The 12277-nt window shown below is 43.1% G+C and overlaps 1 long non-coding RNA gene across 1 annotated transcript in view; it reads right to left on the bottom strand.

Moving 5' to 3' along the window:
* Positions 1-740: 740 nt before the first annotated feature.
* Positions 741-12277, bottom strand: part of LOC108301089 — a 17695-nt gene continuing 6158 nt past the window's right edge. Inside the window, exons 2-3 of the long non-coding RNA XR_001823731.2 lie at positions 7755-7760; positions 741-848 (exon numbers count right to left, since the gene is read on the bottom strand). This is a non-coding gene — a long non-coding RNA (uncharacterized LOC108301089). The remainder of the gene's footprint in view (positions 849-7754; positions 7761-12277) is intronic.

Below are 12277 nucleotides of genomic sequence, written 5' to 3'. Positions count from 1 at the left end.
ATATTCTAGTTCTGAGCAATTATCTTGCAAATCCTGCCAGGTGATGTGAATAAATAGGATGCCCATCACGCAGAGGTTTTCTTTTTGGGAAAGTAAGACCAAGGGAGCTAACCAAAGCCAAGCCCCATGCACCCAAATCTTAGCAAGCATAACTATAGCCACCAGTTATCTGGGCATGTCACAAGACATCCTTTTCTTTTTCTTTTTGGAGAAGCACACAATTCCACAGCTTCACCTTAGCATTCAGCTTATGATAAGAAGTTCATACAACCCTCCTAACTCCCCAGCCCCATCAGACACATTTTTGTCCCAAACTCAATTCCAAGCTTCAGGTCAAAGTCCTAGGAATGAAAACTAGATCTGAGTGATCCAGAAGCAGGCAGTAATGAAGTATAAAAGGCAGAGCACAGGTGAGTGTGACTGATTCCTGCCAATTAAGCCAAGTTTCCCATTTCGTCACAATAGTGTCCATGGCATAAATGAGGTCTAGGGAATTCAAGGGCTACTGACAACATAGGAGATAGGGTGTGTGGGGGTAAGAGGAGATACTCCCACCCCTTAGGCCCCCTGTTAACATGAGTGAAAGCCACTTTGACACCCATGGGTAACACCCCATTGCAGTCACCAGGACTTAGTGATACAAGGATGGAGGAAAGAAAGACGAATGCCTCACTTTCCCTCCCTCATGTACCTCAGGTATTCACTAGGCAGAGAAGGGAACCAGGAATGCCTCACTCCCCTCTTTCTAGATGAGTAGTCATTCATCTTCAGTCTGTACCCCTTTCAAATGCATCCTGAACCCCTGGGACTCCTTTGAAAAAAAAATTCTTCTTTTTTCCTTTCTCCTCCTCTTCCCTCTCCTCATTGATAAGTAGCTGTGTCTCCACACTATGGGACACTCCTTTGGATACATCCTCCAAAGTAGAAAAAGTTAATTTCCAAAACCCTAAACTGGTTAAATTAGGATTGGGCTAGGGGAAGGGAACCCGGAAGCCTGACATGCTGGCAGAAGGGTGAAGTTTTTTCCAGTCAAGCTTTTGGCAGCCCCCATCCCTGTACAAACTGGTAAAAGGCTTTGGAATTTTTGAGCTGTCCTTAACCACCCCTTTTGTTTCATTTTGATGCATGTCTTCTAATAACCCAGTTTGTCTCCTCTCACCTTCAGGCCATCGGACTCCAAATGGTCATGTAACCAGAGCCTTGGACAATGGCCCTTTCTGCTGGGGACCCTTAGATAGGCCTGTGAGGGAGATCTGACTTCTGTTTTCCCAAACAGCACTGCCTGTCAGCAGGAAGCAGTTAAGATCAATCTTCATTCTTATTCTTATCCTTATTCTAACACCAGTTAAACGTGCTTCTTTAGATGGGAGAATGATAGATACAAGAGGCAGCCAAAGGTTCCCCCCATTCCCCAGCAAACCCTGCCTTGAAGCCTAAAAGAGCTTGAAGGGTGAAAAAATAGACTGACAGTTCTGGATGAAGCTCACCCTTTCCCAATTTATTCTTTCTGAATTATGCCCACCTGTACACTAGGAGGATGGGGTGGAAGCTGAGGAAATTTGCGCCATTTGCAGTGGGGAGGAGTCTGGCCTATCCTATTCCTGTGTGGTGACCTGGGACTCAATCTGTGAGGCGGAAAACCTGCTAGCAGGATTCTCTGTCACTTTGCTGAGACTTATTTTTCCTTTTTCTTTTTGCCCAATAAATTTCATTTTCCTCACCCTTATATGTGTTTGTGAGCCTAATCTTTCCTGGTCATGGGAGAAGAGCCTGGTTTTAGCTGAATTAAGGAGAAAGTTCTGCAACAGTAGCATGCTGTTCCCTCTGCCTGAAATCTCTCCATCGGAAGGATTTCCACACCAAATCAAAACATCCGTCCAGGCCCAGTTCAAAAGCCTCGCCTCAAAGAAGCCTTCCCTTGTTCCTTCTCTATCCAGAAGGCCTCTCCCTCCCAGGTTCTCAAGGCACTTGCATGTTTTTAGTTATCCTGAGAGGCTGAGACTAAGAGCAGCATGTGACACAACACTGGAGCTGAAAATATGATGACTGAATGAATGACCAAGTAATGAATGAATGACTAAGTGATAGATGAATGAATGAATGAAGAGATGGCTTGTGCTAAGGGGAGAGAGAGAATTGGAATTGAGATTTCAAGAGGGATCGAACTCTCAAACCAGGAATAAGGTAGGTCATGTTTAGGCTCTTGACAATGCTACCTCTTAGCCTCACAGCACTGACCTACCCATGATCTGCTTGCTGCCAGAGAGACTGTCCCATTTCTCCCAAAAATAAGAATATGAAACCCTGGTGCTACAGGCTTGGGAGGCAGATCTGGGCTGGAATCCTCCGTCCCTTGCTCGTGGGTGAGCCAGCAAGTTTACCTAATCTCTCTCAACCTCAATTTTCTTATCTGTGGAGCGAGAAAAAAAAATCCAAATCCTAGCTTGGCTGTTAGGGTTTAAGTAGATGATATCTGTAAGACATTTGGCTTAGTTACTGGCACAAAGTAACTGGTAGCTATTGTATGATTATCATCACTTCCTCCCTGGGATCCCCAGGGCCTGTGATACTGCAAGTGGAAGAGCTGCCTGACCTGGTTGTTGTCCTCTGACACCTTTTGACTCCCCAGTGGCTGCTTCTACTTGCCAAGGCTTTTACCTCTAGATGTCGGGACCCATGATTTGTGATCTTTCCCTAGTTAGGTGTGTATGTTTTGGGGACCCTGAGGTCCTGGGTGCCCCAGGTGACTGGGCCCAACCTAAGAGTTTCTTCCTGGAGAAGTCTCTGCAGTGACCCCAGCACTTTCTGTGTGTGGATATTGGCTGGGTAGCTGCTGCTAAGCCCAAGGAAGCTGGGCTGTGCGGCCTGGCCCCTCTTGGGTGGACCACAACCTCCCTGTGTGTTAGAGAAGGGCTGGCCCACCCACCTCGAGAAAGCAAAGGGAAGGCTGGGCTGCCATGGGTCCAGGCCAGATCAGAATTTATTTACTTTGTGGGCTTCTCTTAACCCAAGAGTTTCCCTTAGAGAGGAGAGGAGGGGAGGGGAGAGGAGAAGCTACGAGCCGGAACACTTCCGCCCAAGCACCTGCTCCATGTGGGATTCTCCAGGACCCTCTACGGCAGGACCTTCCATGATTTGCAAATGGCCCAGTCCCCTTCCATCCCTTGAAGCTTCTGCTACATGTTAAAGAAATGAATAAATGCTATGATGGGATCCTAAAAAGGGTAATTTATAAATTAATAATGCTTTTGACAAAAAAATGTGTAACTGAATAATCACATTGGGAGACAGCATAGGGCTCACCTTTCAGGCTTTCTGGGCAGGGGACACTCGGGTCTTCCTGCCCCCGCCCCTGTACACCTGGCTGTCGGTGTGGCCCTCCAGGTGGTGACGGACATGGAGGAAGATGTGATATGTCTGGAGCAGGCTATGTGTGTGAAATGAAGGAAACTGGCTGTAGCAACACAAGGTGGGGACCCCGGGATCTGGGTGTGAGTAGGACTCAAGGACTCCAGGCCTTCCTTCCACAGCCTTAACCCAGCCTCACAACCACTCCAGGCCTGTCTCCTCTTAGTTTGCAAGTGATCATCTTCTTGACTCTGGGACCACACCTAGGTCCCATTACTGCAGGACAGATTCCCACCTCTGCTCTGGGCCCTAGGAGTGCTACTGTTCCTGCCTGGACTGTGAGGTGCTTTCTAGGGCCCCAAATACGGAAAGAACAGGACTGAGGCATGGGGACCTGAGGGAAGAAAGGATAGTGAGAATAACCATGAGGATCATCTCAGGGCACAGAGAATCCCTGTGTCAGGAAAACAGAAGTGAAGCCCCTTGGGCTTTGTGTTAGGCGAATGGGTTGGGGGTAGCTGGGTGGGCTCAGCCAGTCTAACCAGGCACAGAGCTGACCTGCTGCCTCTCAGACCCTGTGGCTATCCTTGGTCCAGAGAATGCAGTAGAAGCTCTGTGCTTTTCTTGAGGCCCAGTGGCCCTAGGTCTTCCTCTTCCCTCCCTAGTTCCCCTCCATCAACACTTCTCTGCCTGAGGAGCTCCAACACTCTGACACCAAAGGCCAGAAGATGCAAGTCGTCAGTGCCAAATGAGGGGTGCGACTTCTCAACAGCAGTGTTTGAAGCTCTAGCACGGATACGTGCAGAGTGGTGGGGGGTCCTGGACACTCAGGGGTACATGCAAGTCGTTGCTATGGAAACAGCTCAATGTGAGGTGCTGGGGGCCAAGGCAGGGGGTGCAGGAGAGTTCTGTGAAGGCCTGGGAGACTGTGTGAGCCTAAGACGGGGTCAGGCAGAGCCAGGGTTAGCTGCGGCAGCACCATCAGGTATTCTAGGACAGAAGGGGTTGCTTCTGTCCCCTCTGAGGATACCCTGACCGGGAGGGGTGGTGGTCTGGGAAGTGAGGGGACCCCTGGCCTCTCACAGCCCTGCTCCTGACTGGGTCTTGGGAAATCCACACCATTACTTCCCAAGACTGCCTGCTGGATCACTGTGGCTCAAAACGGGTGGTTTTGCAGAGAATTCTCCTTACTTGTGCTCTGCCAATAACTCGAGCCTCTTCTAGGCAGACCTTTGTGGGAGTGATAGCGTCACTGACTACAGTTTAGTCTGCCTGCTAGCTCTTTCTTTCCCTCCCCATGAGAAGGTGCTGGCAGAAATCCTGGGAGCCCCAGAAGGCTTCCTTTTCTACACTGGCTGAGGAATCCACAGCACTGGAGAATTAGTGTATATGTGCGGCTGGCGCCACCTAGCGACGGAGGCCCTCCTGCACCCTGTCGGACAGCTCTCCCAGGAAGGCAGTTTGCCTTCCGACAGTGCAGACTTTCTCACGCTTTGGTGTGTGTGACGGTCACCTGAGATGCTTGTCAAAAATGAGGACTCCTGGCCAGGTGCGGTGACTCATGGCTGTAATCCCAGCACTTTGGGAGGCTGAGGCAGCAGGATCGCTTGAACCCAGGAGCTCAACACCAGCCTGGGTGATATGGTGAGATCCACCCCCGACCCCTCAAAAAAAATTCCTGGGCTCCAGACACTGAGGTTTTATCTTAGTTTGTCTGGCGAGGAATCCAGGAATGTTTTTTCCTAACTAGTACCTCAGGAGTTTGTAAGGCAAGTCTCTGGACTACACTTTTGAGAGCCACTCTCTTGAAGGACCATGCCTCTTAAGTGTCTGCTTTGCGCAGATAATTATGTGCACTCACCTAGCTTTGAGAACTGTGCTGATCACTCCTAAATCTGTGTCTTTAGGCAAAGTATCTTAAGTGTCCGCTGCTATATTTTGACTGGTTGTTTTCTGTCTCCAGAACAGATCCACAGAATCATCATGGCCAGCTCTGAATTTTTAATCTCTATACATCATCCCAAACCGCCAAATAGCCCTTGTATTAGTCAGGGTTCTCCAGACAAACAGGATGTACGTATATATGGAAAGAGATTTATTAGAAGGAATTGGCTCAGGCAATGATGGAGGCGGAAGAGTCCTAGGATCTGTAGTCAGCAAGACGGAGACCCAGGAGAGCCGATGGTTGAGTTCCCATTCACAAGCCAGAAGGTGTGAGACCCAAGAACTGACATTTCAGTGCAAGTATAAAGGCAGGAAAAGTTTGTGTCCTGGCTCAAGGCAGTCAGGCAGGAGGAGTTCCCCCTTACTCACAGGAAGGCTAGACATTTTGTACTAATCAGGCCTTCAACTCATTGGATGAAGGCCACTCACATTAGGGAGGGCAACTTGCTTTATTCAGTCTACTGATTGAAATATTCATCTCTTCCAAAAACACCTTCACAGACAGACCCAGAAATAATGTTTGACCAACTTGACCCCATGGCCAAGTCAAGTTGGCATGTAAAATTAACCAGCGCAAGTCCATGCCTTCTCAACTTGGCATGCATATGCATGTACTTAAACTACACCAATACTAACCAAACAAAGGCAGTAACATGGTCATAGTTTCACTACACTGATACAACTGTCTTTTGTACAACAGAAAACACACCTCAGGAGTTTGTAAGGCAAACTCCTTCCACAGAGGAGGAAGCAATGTCTTTGAGCTACGTTCACTCTTCTCTGTGATATCCCAAAACTTAAATACTATCATATAAAATTAACAATACATAAATACTATCATATAAAGCCAATACATCTTATGTTACATGATAAGGGGAAAGAGAAGAAGGAAACAAATATATTCAACACACACCTATACATATCTTGTTACCTTCTTCCACTACCTATTATATATTTCCCTTGGCTTTAGTAAGCACCTTAGCTGTTTGTGGTTCTTTAAGTTATGGGGTGATGTAAACCTTTTTGTGTGAAGGGTCTGGGTCATTAATAATCCTGTCTGAATTGGGTTGTTTTGCTTTTCCATTGACCTTCATCACAGAGCATGATAATACCAAGAGACACCCTAAGGGATCTACTGTATTCTAGAATGCTCTTCTGTACCTCCACTGTGGAGCAGTAGTCCAATTTCCCCTTAGTTTCCAGATCAATCCCCCAGCTGACATTGTAACTTCCTTCTTGGGCTGTTGACTTAGAGGAGCACAAAGTGTCTGAGTGTCATTCCTAACTTCCAGTTTAACAGAACCATTTTTGTGTCTCTTGGTGGAGCATTCCTCCCTTTGGAACAAAGATCTCTAAGTCAGCACATAAGGCCACAGGAACAGGAAGCAAACATTTTGCTAGTGGGTCATTAAGGGTAGTAGTGGGTAGTGCCACTCCAATTTTCATCTCTTGATTCCTGCACCTATAAATCCTGGCTATGAGAAAACAAAAAAAATCCATGTACTGGATGCTGATTTAGAGCATATACAGCTTTCTGGAGAAACTTGCCCCCAGCCCTGCAAGGTATTGTATTACAGCCGGCACTGTAATTGAATCTTCAAAAGGCCACTCCACTGTTCTATCAAGCCAGCTGATTAAGGGTGGTGGAAAACATGGTAGGACCATCGAGTTCCATGAGCATGCACCCACTGACCCACTTCCTCCTGCCTGACGGCTTTTGAGCTGAAACACTGTTTTTGTTGTTTTTTGTTTTCTGCCTTCAAACTCTAACTGAAACACTGGCTCTTCCTGGGTCTCAAGCCTGCCAGCCTTTGGACTAGAACTACACCACCAGCTTTCCTGAGTTCCGGCTTGCTCACTGCAGCTCTTCGAATTTATCAGTCTTCACAATTGCATGAGCCAATTTCCTATGGTAAACAAACAAAGAAACAATCTCCCAGAGAACTCTGACAAGTGCAGATTTTGGTACTGAGAATAATGTCTGACCAATTGAGTAACCCATGGTGCAGTCAGGTTAACGCATAAAAATAACAATCACAACATTTTTGCCTTCATGTAGCTGTTTTAGGGAACACCATATTCCCAGTCACCAAACCAGAAAACAGGGAATTATCCTTGAGTCGATCTTCTTCCTTCCTTCCCCATAACTATTCAGTGATTTATGCTGATTTTGCCTCATAAACTTCTGTCTTCTTATGCCTCCTACTATTTAAGTTCAGGCCCTTCTCCATTATTTCATAGATATTTCAATTGCCTCCTTACTGATTTTACTGGTTTTCTCTTGCCCCTTCTTAAATACATTCTTGATACACTAGCCAAAGGGATATATTTGTTGGTTCACTGTTTAAAACACCTCAAGAGTTTCCCATCTCCTAGGGCAGGAATTGGCAGTGCTTTCCTGTAAAAAGGCACACAGTAAATATTTTAGGCTTCGCAAGCCATATGGCTTCAGTCACAACTACTCAGTTCTACTGTTTTAGAACTAACAAAAGCAAAATCCAAAATAGAAAAATTCACTGGATGGGTGTAATAGGAAAATGAGATGACAGAAGAAAGAATGAGTAAACTTAAAGAAATTATCCAATCTTAAGAAGAGAGAGAGGCCAGTACTGTGACTTCATGCCTGTAATCCCAGCACTTTGGGATACTGAGGCAGGAGGATTGCTTAAGCCCAGGAGTTTGAGACCAGCCTAGAGAACATATTGAGACCTTTTCTCCACAAAAGAGATAAGAAAGAAAGAAAGAAAGAAAGAAAGAAAGAAAGAAAGAAAGAAGGAAGGAAGGAAGGAAGGAAGGAAGGAAGGAAGGGAAGGAAGGAAGGAAGGAAGGAAGGAAGGAAGGGAGAGAGAGAGAGGGAGAGAGAGAGGAGAAAAAAAAGAAAGAAAGAAAGAAAGAAAGAAAGAAAGAAAGAAAGAAAGAAAGAAAGAAAGAAAGAAGGAAAGAAAGAAAGAAAGAGAAAGAAAGAGAGGAAGGAAGGAAGAAAGAGAGAGGAAGATTAGCTTGTCGTGGTGGCACGTGCCTTTAGTCCCAGTTAGTCAGTCTGAGGCCTGAAGCTTGATTGATCCCAGGAGGTCAAGGCTGCAGCAAGCTATTATTGCACTACTGAACTCCAGCTGGGTGACAAAGGGAGATCCCATCTCAAAAAAATAAAAAAAGAAAGAACAGAGAAGAAAAAGATATTATAAAACAAATAGAGCCCTAAGTACTTGTGAGCCAAAACATAAAAAGTCTAACAGAATGGCAGAACGAGAGGAAAACAAGATGGGGGAGGGTGTATATACTGTAACTTCCTTATTGGGCTATTGACTTAGTGGAAAACTTCACAAGCTTAATGAAAGACAAAACATAAACTGTATAAACTCAAAGAAAACTATATCTAGACACATTACAAGCTGCTGAAAACCAAAACAAAGAAAATAAACCAAAGATAAAGGAAAAAATCTTGAAAACAGCCAGATTAAAAAAACACATCATATATGGAACGATTCAAATGACTATGGCGTTTTCATCAAAAAACCTTAGAGACCAGAAGGCAGTGGCACATCTTTAAAGTGATTTTTTTGAAATGGCAACCCAGAATTCTGTATCAAGGAAAATACCTTTGAGAAATGATAGCAAAATGTAGTCATTCTCAGGTAAAGGAAAACTAAGAATTTGTCATAAGTCAACCTGCTCTAACATAAATGCCAGAAGAAGTTATTTGGGCTAATGACACCAGAAGAAACTTTGAAACTTCAGGAATGAAGAACTAAGAAAAAATTAAAACATGGGTAAACACAAAGATTACTTTTCTTCTCTTAATTTCTTTAACATATGTGTGAATGCTGAAAGCAAACATTATAGCATTGTCTGGTTGGGTTTCCAATGTACACGGATGAAATATATAAGAAAATCATTTTTTAATAGGAGCTAAAGGATTAATATGGTTGTAAGACTTCTACATTTTACTTAAAGTAGTAAAATATTAACTCTATGTAGGCTATAAAAGGAGGAAAGGAAAAACAGAATAAAATTAGAAGGTATAAATTAAAAATAATAATGAAATAGTAAATTACATAAAATGTTACATTACATATAAATAGTCTAAATACATCTTTTTGTTTGTTTGTTTGTTTTTTTTAAAATAGAGATGAGGTCTCGCTATGCTGACCAGGCTGGTCTCAAACTCCTAGCCTCAAGTCACCCTCCCATTTGGCCTCCCAAAGTGCTGGGTTTATAGGCATAAGCCGCCATGCCTGACCTAAATACATCTATTTAAAGATCAAAATTTTCCAGATTAAATTTTAAAAAGCAAGATCCAGGCCTAGTGCAGTGGCTTATGCCTGTAACCCCAGCACTTTGGGAGGCCGAGGTGAGAGGATCAACTGAGCCCAGAAGTTTGAGACCAGCCTCAGCCACATAGTGAGACCTCATTTTCTATGAAAAATTTAAAAATTAGCAGAGGATAACGGTGCCTACCTGTAGTCCCAGCTACTCGGGAGGCTGAGGTGGGAGGATTGCTAAAGCTTGGGAAGTGGAGGCTGCAGTGAGCTGAGATCATGCCACTGCACTTCACTGCACTGTCACTTGGGTGACAGGGTAAGACTTTGTCTCAAAAAAAAAAGCAAGGCCCAATTAATAATCATGCAAACATTAATGAAAGTGGCTATATTAATGTCAAAGTAAACTTCAGGACAAGGAATATTACCAGAGACGAAGAGGGTGATCACATAATGATTAACAGGTTACTAATTCATCAAAAATGTATGACAATCTTAAATGTGTATGCACCTAGTAACAGAACTTCAAAATGTAGGAGGTAAAAACTGATAGAACTGAAAAGAGAAATCAACAAATCTACAATTACAACTGCAAATTTCAACATTAACCTCTCGGTAATAATAAAACAAACAGAAAGACAATCAGCAATGGTTTAGAAAACCTGAACAACCTGGGTGCAGTGGCTCAATCCTGTGATCCCAGCACTTTAGGAGACTGAGGCGGGTAGATTACCAGAAGTGAAGAGTTTGAGCTGGGCGCGGTGGCTCAAGCCTGTAATCCCAGCACTTTGGGAGGCCGAGGCGGGTGGATCACAAGGTCAAGAGATCGAGACCATCCTGGTCAACATGGTGAAACCCCATCTCTACTAAAAATACCAAAAAAAATTAGCTGGGCATGGTGGCGCACGCCTGTAGTCCCAGCTACTCAGGAGGCTGAGGCAGGAGAATTGCCTGAACCCAGGAGGCGGAGGTTGCGGTGAGCCGAGATCGCGCCATTGCACTCCAGCCTGGGTAACATGAGTGAAACTCCGTCTCAAAAAAAAAAAAAAAAAAAAAAAAGAGTTTGAGACCAGCCTGGTCAATATGGTGAAACCCCGTCTCTACTAAAAGTACAAAAATTAATTGGGCATGGTGGCAGGCACCTGTAATCTCATCTTGGGAGGCTGAGGCAGGAGAATTGCTTGAACTGGGAGGTTGTGGTTACAGTGAGCCAAGATCGTGTCATTGCACTCCAACCTGGCCAACAAGAGTAAAACTCTGTCTCAAGGAAAAAAGAAAAGAAAAGAAAATCTGAACAATGCTGTTGAAACTTTACCTAACTGACATTTATAGAACACCTTACACAAAGACGACAACATAATATACATTATTTTCAACTACACATGAAATTTTCACCAAGATAGACCATATTCTAGGCCATAAAACATGACTTACTTAGTAAATCAAAAGAAGTGAAATTTTGCAAAGTATGTTTTCTGACAACAGTGGAGTTAAACTAGAAATCAACAACAGAAAGACATTGAGAAAATCTCCAAATATTTGTAAATTAAACCAAAAAATTGAAATAACTGATATATCAAAGAGGAAGTCATAAGAGAAACTAGAAAATATTTTAAACTCATTGAAAATGAAATTACAACACAATAAAATTAACATAGTGCTCAGAGGGAGATTTATTGCATTCAAACTTTAATTATATTAGAAAATAAGAAAGTTTTCAAATCAGTAGTCTTAACTGCAAAAAAATTAGGAAAAGAAGAGCAAATTAAACTGAAAACAAGCAAAGAAAGTCAATAAAGATAAGAGCAGAAGACACCAATTACCAATTACAGGAATGAAAGAGTGGAATTGGTGTACAGTCCACATACATTTTAAAGGATAATAAAGGAATACTATGGAAGACTTTATGCCAATACATTACATAAAACTTAGATAAAATGAATCAATGTCTCAACAGATACAAATTACCAAAACCCCCTCAAGAAGTTAAATAACCTGAATATTTCTAAATTGATAAAGAAAACTCTAGGTCCAGGCTGTCTTGGTTGAAATCATGGCTCTACCACTTACTAGGTGTGTAATGTTGAGAAAGTTTCCTAATGCCTCTGGGCCTCAGCTTCCTCATATGCAGACACTTAATAATATTTACCTCATAAGGTTGTTTTGAGATTTAGATAAGTTAATATTTGCACAGTGGTTGGAAATCCTTGGCATCTAGTAAAAAAAATTCTCTGTATTTATTAAATAAACTAATTAAATAAAAAGAAATTCACATAAGGATAACACAGAAATTGACAACTGAACAGATAATTATCTGATCAAAGACAAGGATGCAAGACAAAAACACAGTGGAAGAATGTCTTTAATTTGTTAAGAGAAAAACAACTAAAATTATATAACAAAGATACTTTCCAAATACAAGGATGAAATAAATTCATTTTTAGGCAAACAAAATCTGAAAGAGTTGATTACAAAGGACCATCACTAAAAGGTATTCCAAAGAATATTCTTTAAAAAAGAAGAAAAACTATTCCAAAGGAAATATCTGAGGTGTGAGAAAGAATGGGAAAACAAAACAATAAAGATGTGAGTAAATCTACGTAGCACTGACTATATAATACAGCAGAAATAGTAATGAACTTTAGAAAGAGAATGAACTTGGCCGGGCACGGTGGCTCAAGCCTGTACTCCCAGCACTTTGGGAGGCCGAGGCGGGTGGATCACGA

This window comes from Cebus imitator, unplaced genomic scaffold, assembly GCF_001604975.1.
Source record: "Cebus imitator isolate Cc_AM_T3 unplaced genomic scaffold, Cebus_imitator-1.0 Scaffold32, whole genome shotgun sequence".
NCBI lineage: Eukaryota > Metazoa > Chordata > Mammalia > Primates > Cebidae > Cebus > Cebus imitator.
This window is presented reverse-complemented; position numbering and strand designations above follow the sequence as displayed.